The sequence below is a fragment of the Zea mays genome, chromosome 7 (genome assembly GCF_902167145.1).
Source record: "Zea mays cultivar B73 chromosome 7, Zm-B73-REFERENCE-NAM-5.0, whole genome shotgun sequence".
Lineage (NCBI taxonomy): Eukaryota > Viridiplantae > Streptophyta > Magnoliopsida > Poales > Poaceae > Zea > Zea mays.
In genome coordinates this window covers 2084783-2099655 of record NC_050102.1, presented here as the reverse complement: position 1 = coordinate 2099655, position 14873 = coordinate 2084783, and positions in this window count along the sequence as shown.

Genomic DNA, 14873 nt, shown 5'->3' with positions numbered 1-14873 from the left:
TATACGGTCTCTTCTAAAATTTTTCTCTTATATATATCTTTTCTCAGCGACAACATTCTCTATATATAAATACCTATATTAAAACATATTTATTTTTATTTTTATGTATGTATTTGACGTACTCTCAAATATTTGTACAAGTTTTACTAAATTTGTTGTTTAAATTATAAACATGGGTAAAGGAGAGAAGAGAGAGAGTATATATATATATATATATATATATATATATATATATATATATATATATATATATATATATATATATATATATATATATATATATATATATATATATATATATATAGGTCAGGTATAACCGGAGCCCTGGGCTTCCAATAGTTAAAGGAAGCCCAGACCGACCACCCCTGCAACCTGGTTCAACCAAGTGCGCCGACTCAACCAGACTGTCGGGTGCGTCACCCGCCCCACGTCTGTGCGCGCAAAAAATGAATGCATGCATGAGTCAAACACGTTCCCTTGCATGCGCGTAAATTTAGTAAAGATATGTGTTACAGTTTCTATTTTTAAATGTTTTATTTCCTTCATAAATTTAGAATCGCTGCAGCAGCCATGCAGCTAGACGCGTAAGGACCATTTTATGATATATACTGATACTAAATATGCTACACTATGTAAATAATTGTGCAATTCGGTATACTGCGTAAAAATATGTTACCAGCTCCATGCGCACAAATTTATAATGAAAATAATGTGCAATAAAAGGAAATGAATTGCATGCAAAGAAACAAAATAATTGTATTTAATGTTTTATTTCCTTCATAAATATAGGATCCCTCCAACAACCATACACCTAAACACATTGGAACTAGTTTATGATATATACTGATACTAATTATACTACACAGTATAGGTATTTATGCAATTCGGTACACTGCCTAAAAAATCTAGCATGTTGTTCACTGGTGGACGCATCTCCAGGTTGGAGCGTAAAAACTTTAAGTTTTGAGCATAAAATCTCTCAATTATAAGCGTAAATACCGAGCCAATGTGAGAGGTTGATAGCTATAGTAGGTTGTTATTACGATCCTATTTTTATGGCAGATTCGAAAAACATGGCAGTCGCATGCATGTGGTTTCTATTTTTATACAGATCCAAAAATTATGGCAAAATGCATGCATTAGTCAAACACGTTCCCTTGCATGCGCGTAAATTTAGGAAAGATATGTGTGGCGGTTTGTATTTTTTAATGCTTTATTTCCTCCATAAATTTAGTATCGCTGCAATAGCCACATGACTAGACTCGTAAAGATCATTTTATGATATATATACTGATACTAAATATGTTACACTGTGTAGATAATATGCAATTCGGTATACTGAGTAAAAATCTGTTACCAGCTGCATGCGCACGAATTTATGAGGAAAGAATGTGCAATGAAAGGGAATGAATTGCATGCATAGAAACAAAAAATCGTATTTAATGTTTTATTTTTCTTCATAAATATAGGATCCCTCCAACAGCCATGCAGCTAAACACATTAGAACTAGTTTATGATATATACTGATACTAATTATACTACACGGTGTAGGTATTTATGCAATTTTGTACACTACGTAAAAATCTGGCATGTTGTTCACTAGTAGATGCATCTCCAGGTTGGAGCGTAAAAATCTTAAGTTTTGAGCATAAAATTCCTCAATTATAAGCGTAAATATCGAGCAAATGTGAGAGGTTGATAGCTCTAGTAGGTTGTTATTACGATACTATTTTTATGGCAGATCCAAACACATGGCAGCCGCATGCACGTGGTTTCTATTTTTATATAGATCCAAAAATTATGGCAAATCGCGGAAGTTGCCATTGCATGCGCGCAAATTTTGGATTATATTTTCCTTTCCAGTTCATGCGCGCAAAAAATTGGATGACATGAGTCGCATAGAGCATAAATTCTTATACAACGTCTCATAAATACTTACACCGTGTAGCATAATATATCGGTTCAACTAAGAACGTCAGGAAAAGTTAGAGATGGTTTTATGGCAGACATAAAAATCTGGCATTTACGAATATATTTTTATGATAATTACGAACAACATAAATCAAGGAATTGTCTTTCCAATGTGTATGCAAAAATTATGTATGCTGCAAACTGATATACGAACTCCGTGTTCAAGTATAAAATCGTGCAGTTTTTAGCGTAAATAATACATGTGGTAGGCATAAAACACAATAATCGAAAAGAAAACACGAATCAGATGAGGTAGTGGCTGGAGGACGTCGTCAATGACACAAGCACAAATGTAGGTCGTCACTCGGGCCGCCCAAACTGCGCCGGATCGGAGGATGTCACGCGCGATCATCGCTGCGCGCACCTCGCGCCTTCCGTGACGCCGCTCGCTCGAACCTCGCGTCTCATGCGTCGCCGTCGCTACTCGCACGTTTAGGGGCGCCGCTTGCTCGTCGGCCTTGGAAGTGCCGCCGCCTGCCCGCACAAGGGTCCCGCTGTCGCTCGCCCTCTAGATCGGGGAGCCGCCGCCGCAGAGCTAGGAACCGCCGCCACTACTCCGAATCGAGGAACCGCCGCCACTATGCGTCGAGGTCAGGGAGCCGCGGCTACCGGCTGGGAGTCCACCACCGCGCACGCTCTCGGGCAACCGCTGTCGTCGCACGCGCCGTCACTAATGAATCGGGGTGGAGCGTGAAAAATTGAACCCTAGCACTCCGGGTCTTGTTTTATAGACGCCCGGACCTGGTCCGGCTCGACCGGATTGCACCGTCCGACCTAGGCTTCCTCTAGTTATTGGAAGCATATGAATATCCTCTATAGGGGTGGCGGACTCAAGGCTCGGCGGGCGTGGCTGCTGCCCAGGCATCTCTGCTAGTGGAAATGGACATGTATACGAGCACCGATCAATAAAATACATCGAGTGTGTCCAAAAGCTAGACAAGGTGATATGTTTATAAAATAAATATTATCTTTGCCTAAACTTTTTTCCGGGTCCGTCATTGGTCCTCTATATTTAGAGTCTCATTTAGACGATGTCGTTGGAGACATAGAGAAGAGGATTCTTCCCTAAATACATAGTACAAGAGCATATAAGAGGTCTTGATAAAGAGTCTAAGAGTCCTACCAAAAGAGCTCGTAAGCTATCTACAGCGCCCTCCCCCTCCCCTCAGTTAATTAGTGGCTATAGTAGACCTCTAAATGCTACAACGGTTCCCTCTACTCATGCCCCTATACAAGAGGTGTCATCTCTCCCCTGGTTTTTATGGCACGCTATACGCTCGTCCTCCCGCGTAGTCGGTCGTCGCCTCCATTGTGCTGCGTCTCACAGGTCGTTCCTCCTCACCGCAAGCTTCGTCTTCATCGTCGGTGGTAGCTTTGTGCTACTCCTCTGCGCTCCATCTTTTCCCTCCGCCTCGTTGCAGTCCTTGCGCCGACGGCCCACCCCATTCCCCGCTCGTTTTCACCATGGCAGAGGACGAGGCTGGCGGTGAGGCGCACACCCTCCCCACTGGTCCTTGACCTGAGGTCATCGGAATCGGAGAAATGGCGACAACAAATCCATTGCGGTCGTGAGCGAGACCGTCGGCGTCAACAACACATGGATGAGTTGAAAAGCAATGTTTATATGTGCATAGTAATATAGTATGTTTAGGGGGTCGTTGTGGGAGGTGTTGATATAGAGGAACGAATACATCACATAATTATGTTTAACCAAGTCCGCAAGACCTTTGCTATTCCAAAAAAAATATGATTGCGTCATTTAGTGTTGATGAGGTCCGGGAGGCTGTTTTCACATGGAACATAATAAAGCTCCTGGACCAGATGGTTTTCTAGTTGAATTTTAACATATTTTCTATTAAGTGATTAATAATGATTTACTAGCCTTGTTCTTGGATTTTTTAAATAATACCCTCCCGGTTTATAGCCTAAATTTTGGGGTTATTACACTTCTACCTAAAATGTAATGCCTTAAAGATCCAAGAATATCAGCCTATTTACTTGCTTAAAGTTAGCTTTAAGATAATTACTAAAGTACTCACGAACAAAATTGGGGTGGTTATAGACAAGATTATTAACCCCTCGCAAACTGCTTTCATGAGCAACACAAGAAAAAATGAACGGTCTGATTCTAAAGTTGGATGTTGAAAAAGGCTTGCGATAAGGTAAAATGGCCCTTTCTCCAGCAAGCTATGTGAATGAAAGGTTTCTCACAGAAATGATGTACTTGGGTTCAATCGATAGTCTCTAAGGGACATGTGGGGTTAAAATCAATGACGAGGTTGGCCTTTTTTAGTACTCACAAGGGCCTCCTACAAGGTGATACTCTTTCTCCAATTCTCTTCAATATAGTTGTGGATCTGTAGGCGATTTTCTTTTCAAGAGCAATGGAAAATAACCAATTTGCTGGTTTGGTTTCCATCCTACAATATGCGGATTATGCCGTTGTTTTTATGGATCAGGGCTTGGAACATGCTCGTAACGTCAAACTCCCCCTCACCACTTTTGAGCAAATGTCATGTCTGCAAGTTAATTTGCATAAAAGTGAGATTTTTTGCTATGGCTTAGCTAAGGATTTTGAAGAGAATTACTCTCATCTTTTTTGTTGTGGGATTAGTTCATTACCTTTCAAATACCTCGAGATTCCTATGACTCATCGCTGGTTACGAAATAGCGATTGGCAAGGTGTCATTTGATAGACTTGAAAGATTAAGTACCTGAAAGTGTAAATTACTTTCTTCTGGTGGACGTCTAGTGCTCATTAATTATATTTTAAGTAGCCTCCATATTTTTATGATGTCCTTTTTTGAGGTACATGCTGGGGGTTTTAAAAAAACTAGACGTCATTCGCTCCCGTTTTTTAGCAACATGGACATTTAAAAAAAATACACTCACAAAATGAAATATTATTTGTCAGCCTAAGGAGGTAGGCGGGAGTAGCAAATATAGCTGTTAAGAACATTTGTTTACTACGCAAATGGCTCTTTAAGTTATTGAATGAAGATAGCATTTGGCACTAAATTCTAAAAAATAAATATTTAGGGTCGAAATCACTTTCTCAAGTTGTGAGAAAACCAGGAGACTCACATTTTTGGACTAGTCTCATGAATGTGAAAGAGGATTTTGAAGGAAACGGGTGACGCCTAAGAGGGGGGGGGGTGAATTAGGACTTCTAAAACTTTTACTAAACTTGGCCACAATTAAATCCCTAGAGCAAAACCTATGCAAGAATCAAAACTAGAATGTGCGAACTAGGTTTAGTCTAAGTGTTGCTATCTCTACCGCAAAGGCTAAGTTTCAATCTACACTAAATAAGTATGACAACAAGATTGAAACTTAAATGCTTAATATAAATGCGGAGTGTAAAGAGCTAAGTAGAGAAGCAAACTCTCGTGGATGACGCCGGTATTTTTACCGAGGTATCCGGAACCGCGCAAGGTCCCGACTAATCCTCGTTGGTGCCCCTACGCAAAGGGAAGCCCACGCGAGGGCCAAGCACCTTGGTCGAGTAACTCCGTAGAGAGCCGCGGGCCTTCTCCACGCGCAAGTGGTGCTCCGCTTCCGGCTCCTCTCGGACGCTCCCCGCCGTCTCCACTATCGAGCTTCCGGCCGAAACGCCGCGGGCCTCGTTCCCTCCGGTACACGGTGGCGGCCGTGACACAAACACGGTTGTCACGGTCTCGCAAGACTCTCGCCCCACTCGGTACAATTACAACGGCTCGCGCAAGAGCCGAGGGGTTGTGAGGTTTATCTAAACTCACTCAACTAACTAGGATTCACCTAGAGCAAGCGCTAAAGCGGTCTAACTAACCTAAGCACTTCGCAAAGCACCTACGCTAATCACCGAGTGATTCTATTAAGCACTTGGGTGTTTGAGCACTTGGAAATATGCACTATGTGTATTGGAATGTTGCTTGGGCTCTCACACTTGAGAATGGCCGGTTGGGGTGTTATTTATAGCCTCCACACCCTCAACTAGCCGTTGGACAGAAAGCAGCAGCTTTCTGTCGTCGGGTGCACCGGACAGTCCGGTGCACCACCGGACACTGAACAGTAGATGTCCGGTGCGCCTATGTCAGCCGACCGTTGGCGTCTGTAGCAGTCGACCGTTGGATCCGACCGTTGGATTCGACCGTTGCCGTCTGCCCGTTGGCACACCGGACAGTCCGGTGCACACCGGACAGTCCGGTGCTACAGCCCGAGAGCGCCTGCCTGCGGCCTCTCTGCGCAGACCGTCCGGTTGTCCCACCGGACAGTCCGGTGCACACCGGACAGGTACTGTGCACTGTCCGGTGCGCCACCAGGCGCTGGCTGACAGCCCTCTTCTCAGGTTTCTTTGCTGATTTCTATGGGCTTCTTTTGTTCTTGAGTCTTGGACTTCTATGCATCTTTTTATGTCTTCATTTGAGGTGTTGCATCCTCATTGCCTTGGTCCAATCCTCTTCGCATCCTGTGAACTACAAACACAAACACTAGAAACCTTATTAGTTCACGGATTGTGTTGTTCATCAAACACCAAAACTCAATTAGCCAAAAGGCCCGGGGTCCATTTTCCTTACAATCTCCCCCTTTTTGGTGATTGATGACAACACAACCAAAGCAAGCAAATAATACAAGTATTTGAATTAAAAAGTGCAATCTACTTGCTAGAATGCATGATTGTCCCCACAATGTGACATTATGGACTTAAGCCTCCCCCTAACTCCATAATTCACTTACTTCCTATTTTTGGACCAAATAACCAAAACCACTTGAAAAGTCATTTGTAGATATAAAATTTTAAATTGGTGGTGTTTGGTGTTTGATATAGTTTTCATTGCTTTGGCCCCTAAACTTCTCCCCCTTTGGCATCAACCACCGAAAAGGAAGACATTAAAAGCATGTAGGAAGTAAATAAAAGCTTGCCCTCAACAAATGATATCACTAGAAGATCATGAAAGATACCATGAATGACACCACTTGTAGATCATGAAAGATACCATGAGTAGGAGTTTCTCAAAAGATTATTTCTCCTAAATGAGTATTCTCCTTTGGAAAGAGTTTTTCTCCCCCTTTAGAGATGAAGAAATACTCCCCCTGACAGAGATCCTCTACTTAGGAAAAAGCATGTGAAAATTAGAGGTGCAAGACATGATTTGAAAAGACTAACTTCCCTTATGCATAGGTAACAGAATATGAGTTAACTACTTATGCATTTTTTGCAACATGGAAGCATATGATATGAAATATAGTCTAATCAAATATTGGAGAAGACATGTAAATGATACTGAAAGTAGTCTCAAAAGATACCAATTGAAGATCAATGGCGAGCTTGAGAGACATGAGAGTTCTTGGAGATTTTGCAGTGGAAGATTGTTGTCTTTCTCAGGGGACTCCATTTTCCTTACAATGAGACTATCACATGAAATAGACTTGAAAAGGTGTTAGTCTCAAAGTGTTAGATTATAGAGTAACCTCCCCCTAAAGGTGTGCATACAAGTTTTGAATACTTGTAGGAGACATGCACTCTGATTTGATATCAAGAGGGGCAAATTATCCATAATCCTAACTTTGGCACATATAAGTTAAATGATACACTTGTAGGAATCAAAAATTTTCAAATTATGCATCATTTATTATGGAGTGATATAAAAGCAATGTGCCATTCTTAACTAAACATTTTGAGCCATGTAGGTTTGCTTAAGAGTATGAATTAAGAACAAGCAATCCTACCATGTGATTTACCTAGTATGCATGATTTTAGACAAAAGTACATAACAAATGTAATACTAGGCAAGAAAGGTAAACTAGATAAAAGGTAAATAGATACGCATATCTAAAAACGAAGAATACAATAAAACTAGTTACCTTAGTCATGGGTGGGAAATTTGAGTCCAAAATTTTCACTAACCCACTTGGCAATTAACTTGATCCAATATGATGTATCCCATGATATACATCCCAACTTTGCCAAGTCTCCAAATTTCCCGATGACCTTTGGTTCACTCACTTCCCTTTCGGGATCCAAACCTTCTTGGTGCTTTTCATGGTTGAAATTATCTCTTTTGGCACCCAGATGCGTTTGGCCCCCTTTCCTTTGTTGGCTTGCTTGTTGGCCTTGATTGCTATCACCTTTCCATTCTTTTTCTTCTTGATCAAATATGGTGTAGCGTCCTTTTTGTTCACTTTTTTGATGTAGGTGCTGGAGATTTTGCTTGATGGCTTTTGCTTGAGCTTTTGCCTTTGTTTATCCCCGGTCATCGCCTTGCATTGGAAAGACTTGTGGCCTTCCTTGTGGCATAGCCTACAAATCACAGTTTCTCCCTCCATAGGCTTGTTCACTCCCGCAGTGGTGTTATCCTGTGGAGGTTGGATTTGTTTGGCTTTGCCTTTCTTGTCATACAAAGCCTTGCCAAGGCGAGCCACTTCTTGCTTTAATTGTTCATTTTCCTTTGCAACCTCATCCGTACATGTCTCTATAACAATATTCTCAACAGCGACTTGGTTGCAGGTGTTAGAATCATCAATTAAATCAAAGCAGGAAGTAGAAGCATCTTTCTTAATTATTTCAGATATTTCAACTAAAGATGCTGCTGGGGTGCTACCAATGCTTTCTAGCTTAGTAGTTAGCTCATTATTGTGTATGCTAAGAATTTCCATTTTCTCTAGCAAATTTTCAATAGCTTCTTGGGAGCTAGCTAACTTAGCCTTAAGTTTTTCATTCTTTTTAATAAGGCTATCATCGGTAGCAGTGGATGGAGCACTAGATTCTAACAGCTCAATTTTAGTTGATAGCTCACTATTTAAGTTTGCAAAAGTTTCAAATTTTTCTAGCAAACCTTTGTAATCATTTTGAGAGCTAACTAACTTATTTTTCAAATTTTTAAGTTGAGCTTTTTGCTTAGTGCAAACATCCTGAAAAAATTCTACGGCTTCTGCAAGCTCATCTAGAGAGGCCTTTCCCTCACCTTCATCATCACTACTACTTTCATCACTAGAGGATGGAATGCTTTTGTTACCTCTTGCCATAAGGCATTTGTGTGATGTCCGTGATGATCGTGACGAGGACCGGTGGCTGCGCGTCCTTGGAGATTCATCTTCACTTGAAGAGTCATCCCAAGTTCTAACACTTGTGAGCGCCTTGCCTTTGCTCCTCTCCTTTTTGGGTTTGGCCATATTTGGACAGTTGTCCCTGAAGTGGCCCTTCTCCCCACATGCGAAGCATCCTCTCTTCCTTTGCTTTTTCCTGTCAATGTTAAAGAGAAGATCCTCGACCTGCAGGGGCACACCCATTAGATTAATCTTGCGGATCATCCTCATTACCTTTCCGACGCGTCGGATTGTTTCTTCGTCCTCGGAGGATGATGTGCATGGTTGATTATCATCATCACTTTCTTCTTCTTCTTCCTCTTCTTCGCTTGAGGAACTTGGAGTGGGAGCCTTCTTTTTGCCCTTCCTTTCATCACATGCAAAAGCATATGGCTTTGAGGAAGTTGGCTCCTCTCCCCGACTCATTTTTCGTGACATCTCAAAGGCCGCGATTTTCCCAATCACAATGGTCGGGGTCATGTTGCTCAAGTCCTCCATGTTGTGAAGGATGGTGATGATGCTCCCATATCTTTGTTGTGGTAGCAGGGAGATAATCTTCCTCACAATGTCCGCATCACCTAGCTTATTAATGCCAATAGAATTGAGCTCATTGATAATTAGATTCAAGCGAGAATACATGTCTCTAACAAGCTCATCATCTTTCATAGCAAAAGAATTATACTCATTTAAGACTAGGCAATGTTTTTGCTCACGGACATTGGATGTGCCGTCATGGAGCTCATGCAATTTTAGCCAAATCTCATTAGCAGTTTTCAGGGTAAATACTTGATTGAAAATATCCATGCTAAGAGATTCATACAAGCAATTTTTGGCTCTAGCATTTAAATGAATTTCTTTTTCTTCACTCGTGGTGGGTTTCTCGGGATTCTTGAGGGGTTTCATCCCGTCACGAGTGACTCTCCAAACACCTAGATCAACGGCCTCTAGGTAACAAGCCATTCTAGCACTATAATATGGGAAGTTAGTGCCGTCGAAGTGTGGTGGCCTATGGGTATCCATCCCTTCCTCTAAAAAGCGTCGGCTCTTTTTAGCGGTGAAGCTAAAGCGTTTCAAATGAGCCAAACCGGGCTCTGATACCAATTGAAGGAAACGGGTGACGCCTAAGAGGGGGGGGTGAATTAGGACTTCTAAAACTTTTACTAAACTTGGCCACAATTAAATCCCTAGAGCAAAACCTATGCAAGAATCAAAACTAGAATGTGCGAACTAGGTTTAGTCTAAGTGTTGCTATCTCTACCGCAAAGGCTAAGTTTCAATCTACACTAAATAAGTATGACAACAAGATTGAAACTTAAATGCTTAATATAAATGCGGAGTGTAAAGAGCTAAGTAGAGAAGCAAACTCTCGTGGATGACGCCGGTATTTTTACCGAGGTATCCGGAACCGCGCAAGGTCCCGACTAATCCTCGTTGGTGCCCCTACGCAAAGGGAAGCCCACGCGAGGGCCAAGCACCTTGGTCGAGTAACTCCGTAGAGAGCCGCGGGCCTTCTCCACGCGCAAGTGGTGCTCCGCTTCCGGCTCCTCTCGGACGCTCCCCGCCGTCTCCACTATCGAGCTTCCGGCCGAAACGCCGCGGGCCTCGTTCCCTCCGGTACACGGTGGCGGCCGTGACACAAACACGGTTGTCACGGTCTCGCAAGACTCTCGCCCCACTCGGTACAATTACAACGGCTCGCGCAAGAGCCGAGGGGTTGTGAGGTTTATCTAAACTCACTCAACTAACTAGGATTCACCTAGAGCAAGCGCTAAAGCGGTCTAACTAACCTAAGCACTTCGCAAAGCACCTACGCTAATCACCGAGTGATTCTATTAAGCACTTGGGTGTTTGAGCACTTGGAAATATGCACTATGTGTATTGGAATGTTGCTTGGGCTCTCACACTTGAGAATGGCCGGTTGGGGTGTTATTTATAGCCTCCACACCCTCAACTAGCCGTTGGACAGAAAGCAGCAGCTTTCTGTCGTCGGGTGCACCGGACAGTCCGGTGCACCACCGGACACTGAACAGTAGATGTCCGGTGCGCCTATGTCAGCCGACCGTTGGCGTCTGTAGCAGTCGACCGTTGGATCCGACCGTTGGATTCGACCGTTGCCGTCTGCCCGTTGGCACACCGGACAGTCCGGTGCACACCGGACAGTCCGGTGCTACAGCCCGAGAGCGCCTGCCTGCGGCCTCTCTGCGCAGACCGTCCGGTTGTCCCACCGGACAGTCCGGTGCACACCGGACAGGTACTGTGCACTGTCCGGTGCGCCACCAGGCGCTGGCTGACAGCCCTCTTCTCAGGTTTCTTTGCTGATTTCTATGGGCTTCTTTTGTTCTTGAGTCTTGGACTTCTATGCATCTTTTTATGTCTTCATTTGAGGTGTTGCATCCTCATTGCCTTGGTCCAATCCTCTTCGCATCCTGTGAACTACAAACACAAACACTAGAAACCTTATTAGTTCACGGATTGTGTTGTTCATCAAACACCAAAACTCAATTAGCCAAAAGGCCCGGGGTCCATTTTCCTTACAGATTTCTTGAATCGTGGGATGTTTCATGTAGGCTACGGTCGAACGACCAGGTTCTCGGTGGACAAATGGATCCTAGGTTTCCTAGATATACCTCTTAAGGTCTTTTTTCCAAACCTTTTTAACATTGTGCGCAAAAATAATTCTTTAGTCAAAGATGTTGTGAATGGAAATATACCCAACCTATCTTTTCGTAGAGCCATTGTTGGGGTAAAACTGGTCGAGTGACATAATTTGTCAAATTTATTGACACTTGTTTCTTTGGGTCATTCGAGAGACAAATTTCTATGGGGGGCAACAAAATGGAATTTACTTAGCTTGCTCAATATACTGCCTTTTAATGGATAACTAGTTGGTTGCTCGTGCGTTGCGACGGCACACAATAATACCCACGTAAACTATCCACCAAAAAGATCTCAAGATTTTTTATTGATTGTCTCCGCTCTCCGCATAATATTTTTTTGATTTGACTAACTGATTTTGTTGTTTACTCCATCCAATATGTCTTGGTACAACACGACCAATGAAGGAAGCAATTAGAAGAGAGTTCGCAACGACTGACTGAACGAATAGAGATTATAGAATGACATAATTCCACCATACAGAGACCAAATAAAAGGAAGTTTGTGAGCTCAAGTTTCTAAAATAAGTTACATGAACTCATACTTACAAAAAATATAGATCAAAATATGGGGTGGTTGCTAAAGCCAGACATCAATAAAAATAGGATGTGCACCATACAAATTATGGTACTTCGTAGCAATTACTAACGTTTAAAACCAATAAATAACATTTACTTTTACTGTTAGTGTGACAAATCATTGCTGCTCCATCCAATTCAACAACCTCAAACACCATGGAGTATATTGCGCCAATGTGGTCTCAGAAACGACCTAATCCATGGATGCACGATGAGCACTAACAGGCGGGCCAGGGGGCGTCAGTGACCGGAGGCAGGACTAACTGGTCGGGCCCAGCTACAGGGTGCGGGGGAGGGGGCAGATCCGAGCAGCCGGGTCTGAATCGGACGATTGAGGTCGGGTCGGGTTAAATAAAAGCTAGGTTGTTAGATCCTAGATGGACACCTGAGATCTGATGGTGAGCTCGGGCTGGGTTGCTGACCGGTTCGTGGCAGCGCCGCCCGACTCCGCGACGAAGTTTCGCCGGAGGTGAGCGCATGGCCACGACGAGAGTCTGGGGCACTAGGAAAGGGCTCAAGCGAGATCGGGGCGACACGACAGACTCATCCGTGGGCACGACACCGGCGCAGAGGCACCAGAGGGCGCAGACCGTGGCGGAGCAGCCCAACGGCGGCGCGAACTTGCTCCGGCGAGCAATTACGCGGACGACAGAGCAGAAACTGGGGAAATAAGGGCATGGGGGGTTTCTCATGTCGAGTGCTTGAGCGACGGCGAGGACGCTGGGAGGCCTCGGGTCGACGGTGGCGGGGCTTCGGCTGCACGGGGAGGACGCCGATGAGCGCAGACCGGGCGAACCAGAGGGGTTGGGGGCAAACCGAAGGATGTCCCACGCTGCTGGCGAAGAGGCGGAACTCACCGAGGCAGCGGGCGCGACAGAGACTCAACGGCGGCCGTAGAACGAGCGGCGGACTATTGTGAGCGGCGGCGGAGCTCCCTGGGCTCGCGCGCAGGGCGAGAGAGAGGGCGAGGGTGCTCGGTTGAGTGCACAACTGAGCGGGGAAGGGCGAGTGAGTGTGGGCGGGTCCAGAAAAGGCTCGGGCGCGTGGGGCATGGCCGGAAAACGCGCGGTCGTGGGCATGTCCACGGTGGAGGGCGTTGGCGATTCGGGTGGGGACGGTTCCGACAGGCAGGACCCATGGGTCAGCGAGAGCGAACGAGCGAACGGGCAGCCAGGCTGACGAACGGGGCTCGCGGGGCAGAGAGAGAGGGACGCGCGCGAGGGGAGTTGGCGCCGAGAGGGAGAGATGAGAGTGCGCGGGCGCGGGCTGGCGCCGACAGGCGGGGACCACCTGTCAGAGGGAGGCGGGCGCACGCGGGGGGCTTAGATGGGCCGAGTTGGGCTGTTTGTTGGGCTGAAATGTAGTTTTCTATTTTTCCGGGAATTTCTAATGGCTTTTCTATTTTATTTTCTCTAGGGTTTTCAAATCAAATTCAACCCAAAAGCAAATTCAAATCATTTCAAACATGTGCATCAAACAAAAGGATAATTTAGGCTCAGCATGGTGCAGAATTTAATGACTCACATAGTTTTGACAAAATAAATAATTACATCCTCGCCTAATTAACTTAATTCTAATCAAAAAGAAAGAGAAAGGGAGAGACTAGAGAGAGAGACAAGAGGTAACACCTGAATGTGGTAGATATTTGGAAATAAATTTTATACCCCAAATTCAGGTGTTACAGTGTTACTTTCACTAAAGAAAACTTAGCTAAACGCGGTTGGAAAGGTAGTATGAAATGCAATTTCTGTAATCAAAATGAGGCTATTCAACGTCTACTTTTTGATTGTTATATTGCTAGAAATATTTGGAGAATTATATTACTTTGCTCTTCAAATAGAGAGACCCGACAGCGTTAATCATATAAATGTGAATTGGGTTGCTAACAAGGGTACGATATATAGGGGGGGGGGGGAACTCCTAATTGGTGGGGTGACGGCAATGTTTCGGTCTATTTAGCTTTGTCGCAATGATATGGCCTTTACTTTTAAACCAACTCCATCAATCTTGCATGTTCTTTTTAGAGGAACATTCTAGTTCAGATTCTAGAAATTGTTACACAAAGGAAGATGTCCAGCAAGAGATTTTTGTGGGATATGTCAAACTTTAGAGATAGTGGCCATATGCTAGATAAGAGGACGTCTAATTACGATTATATGTTTTTTTCTAAGGATGTTTCTTTTTATAGTGCGTGTTTGGTAATTTTTCGATCCGTACGAAAAATACAAAAATAATACAGAAGGAGAAATTTAGAGAACAGCTAGCCTAACATGGCTTCTCGCTCCTGCCAACGCCGGTCGTTGGCTGCCGCGCCCGCGCGCACCTGCACCCAGCTCGCCGAACAGGACAGTACTGTACGTCGTGCAAGTTGGATAGCTGACGCTTATCATCTCCATATATATAGGGTAAACTTGTCATCTCCCCTCCTCACATGTACATACATGTGCTTTATGTTAGTTCTTTTTTATATCTGTTGCACTAGCTAGCTTTTGTAGCTAGCTAGTGAAGACCAACAAGCAAGGAAGAAATAAAGAAGGAAGAGCATATCTATCTATCTATCATCATCTGGATGCCTGCTTGGTAAAGGATGTACAGTTAGCAGCT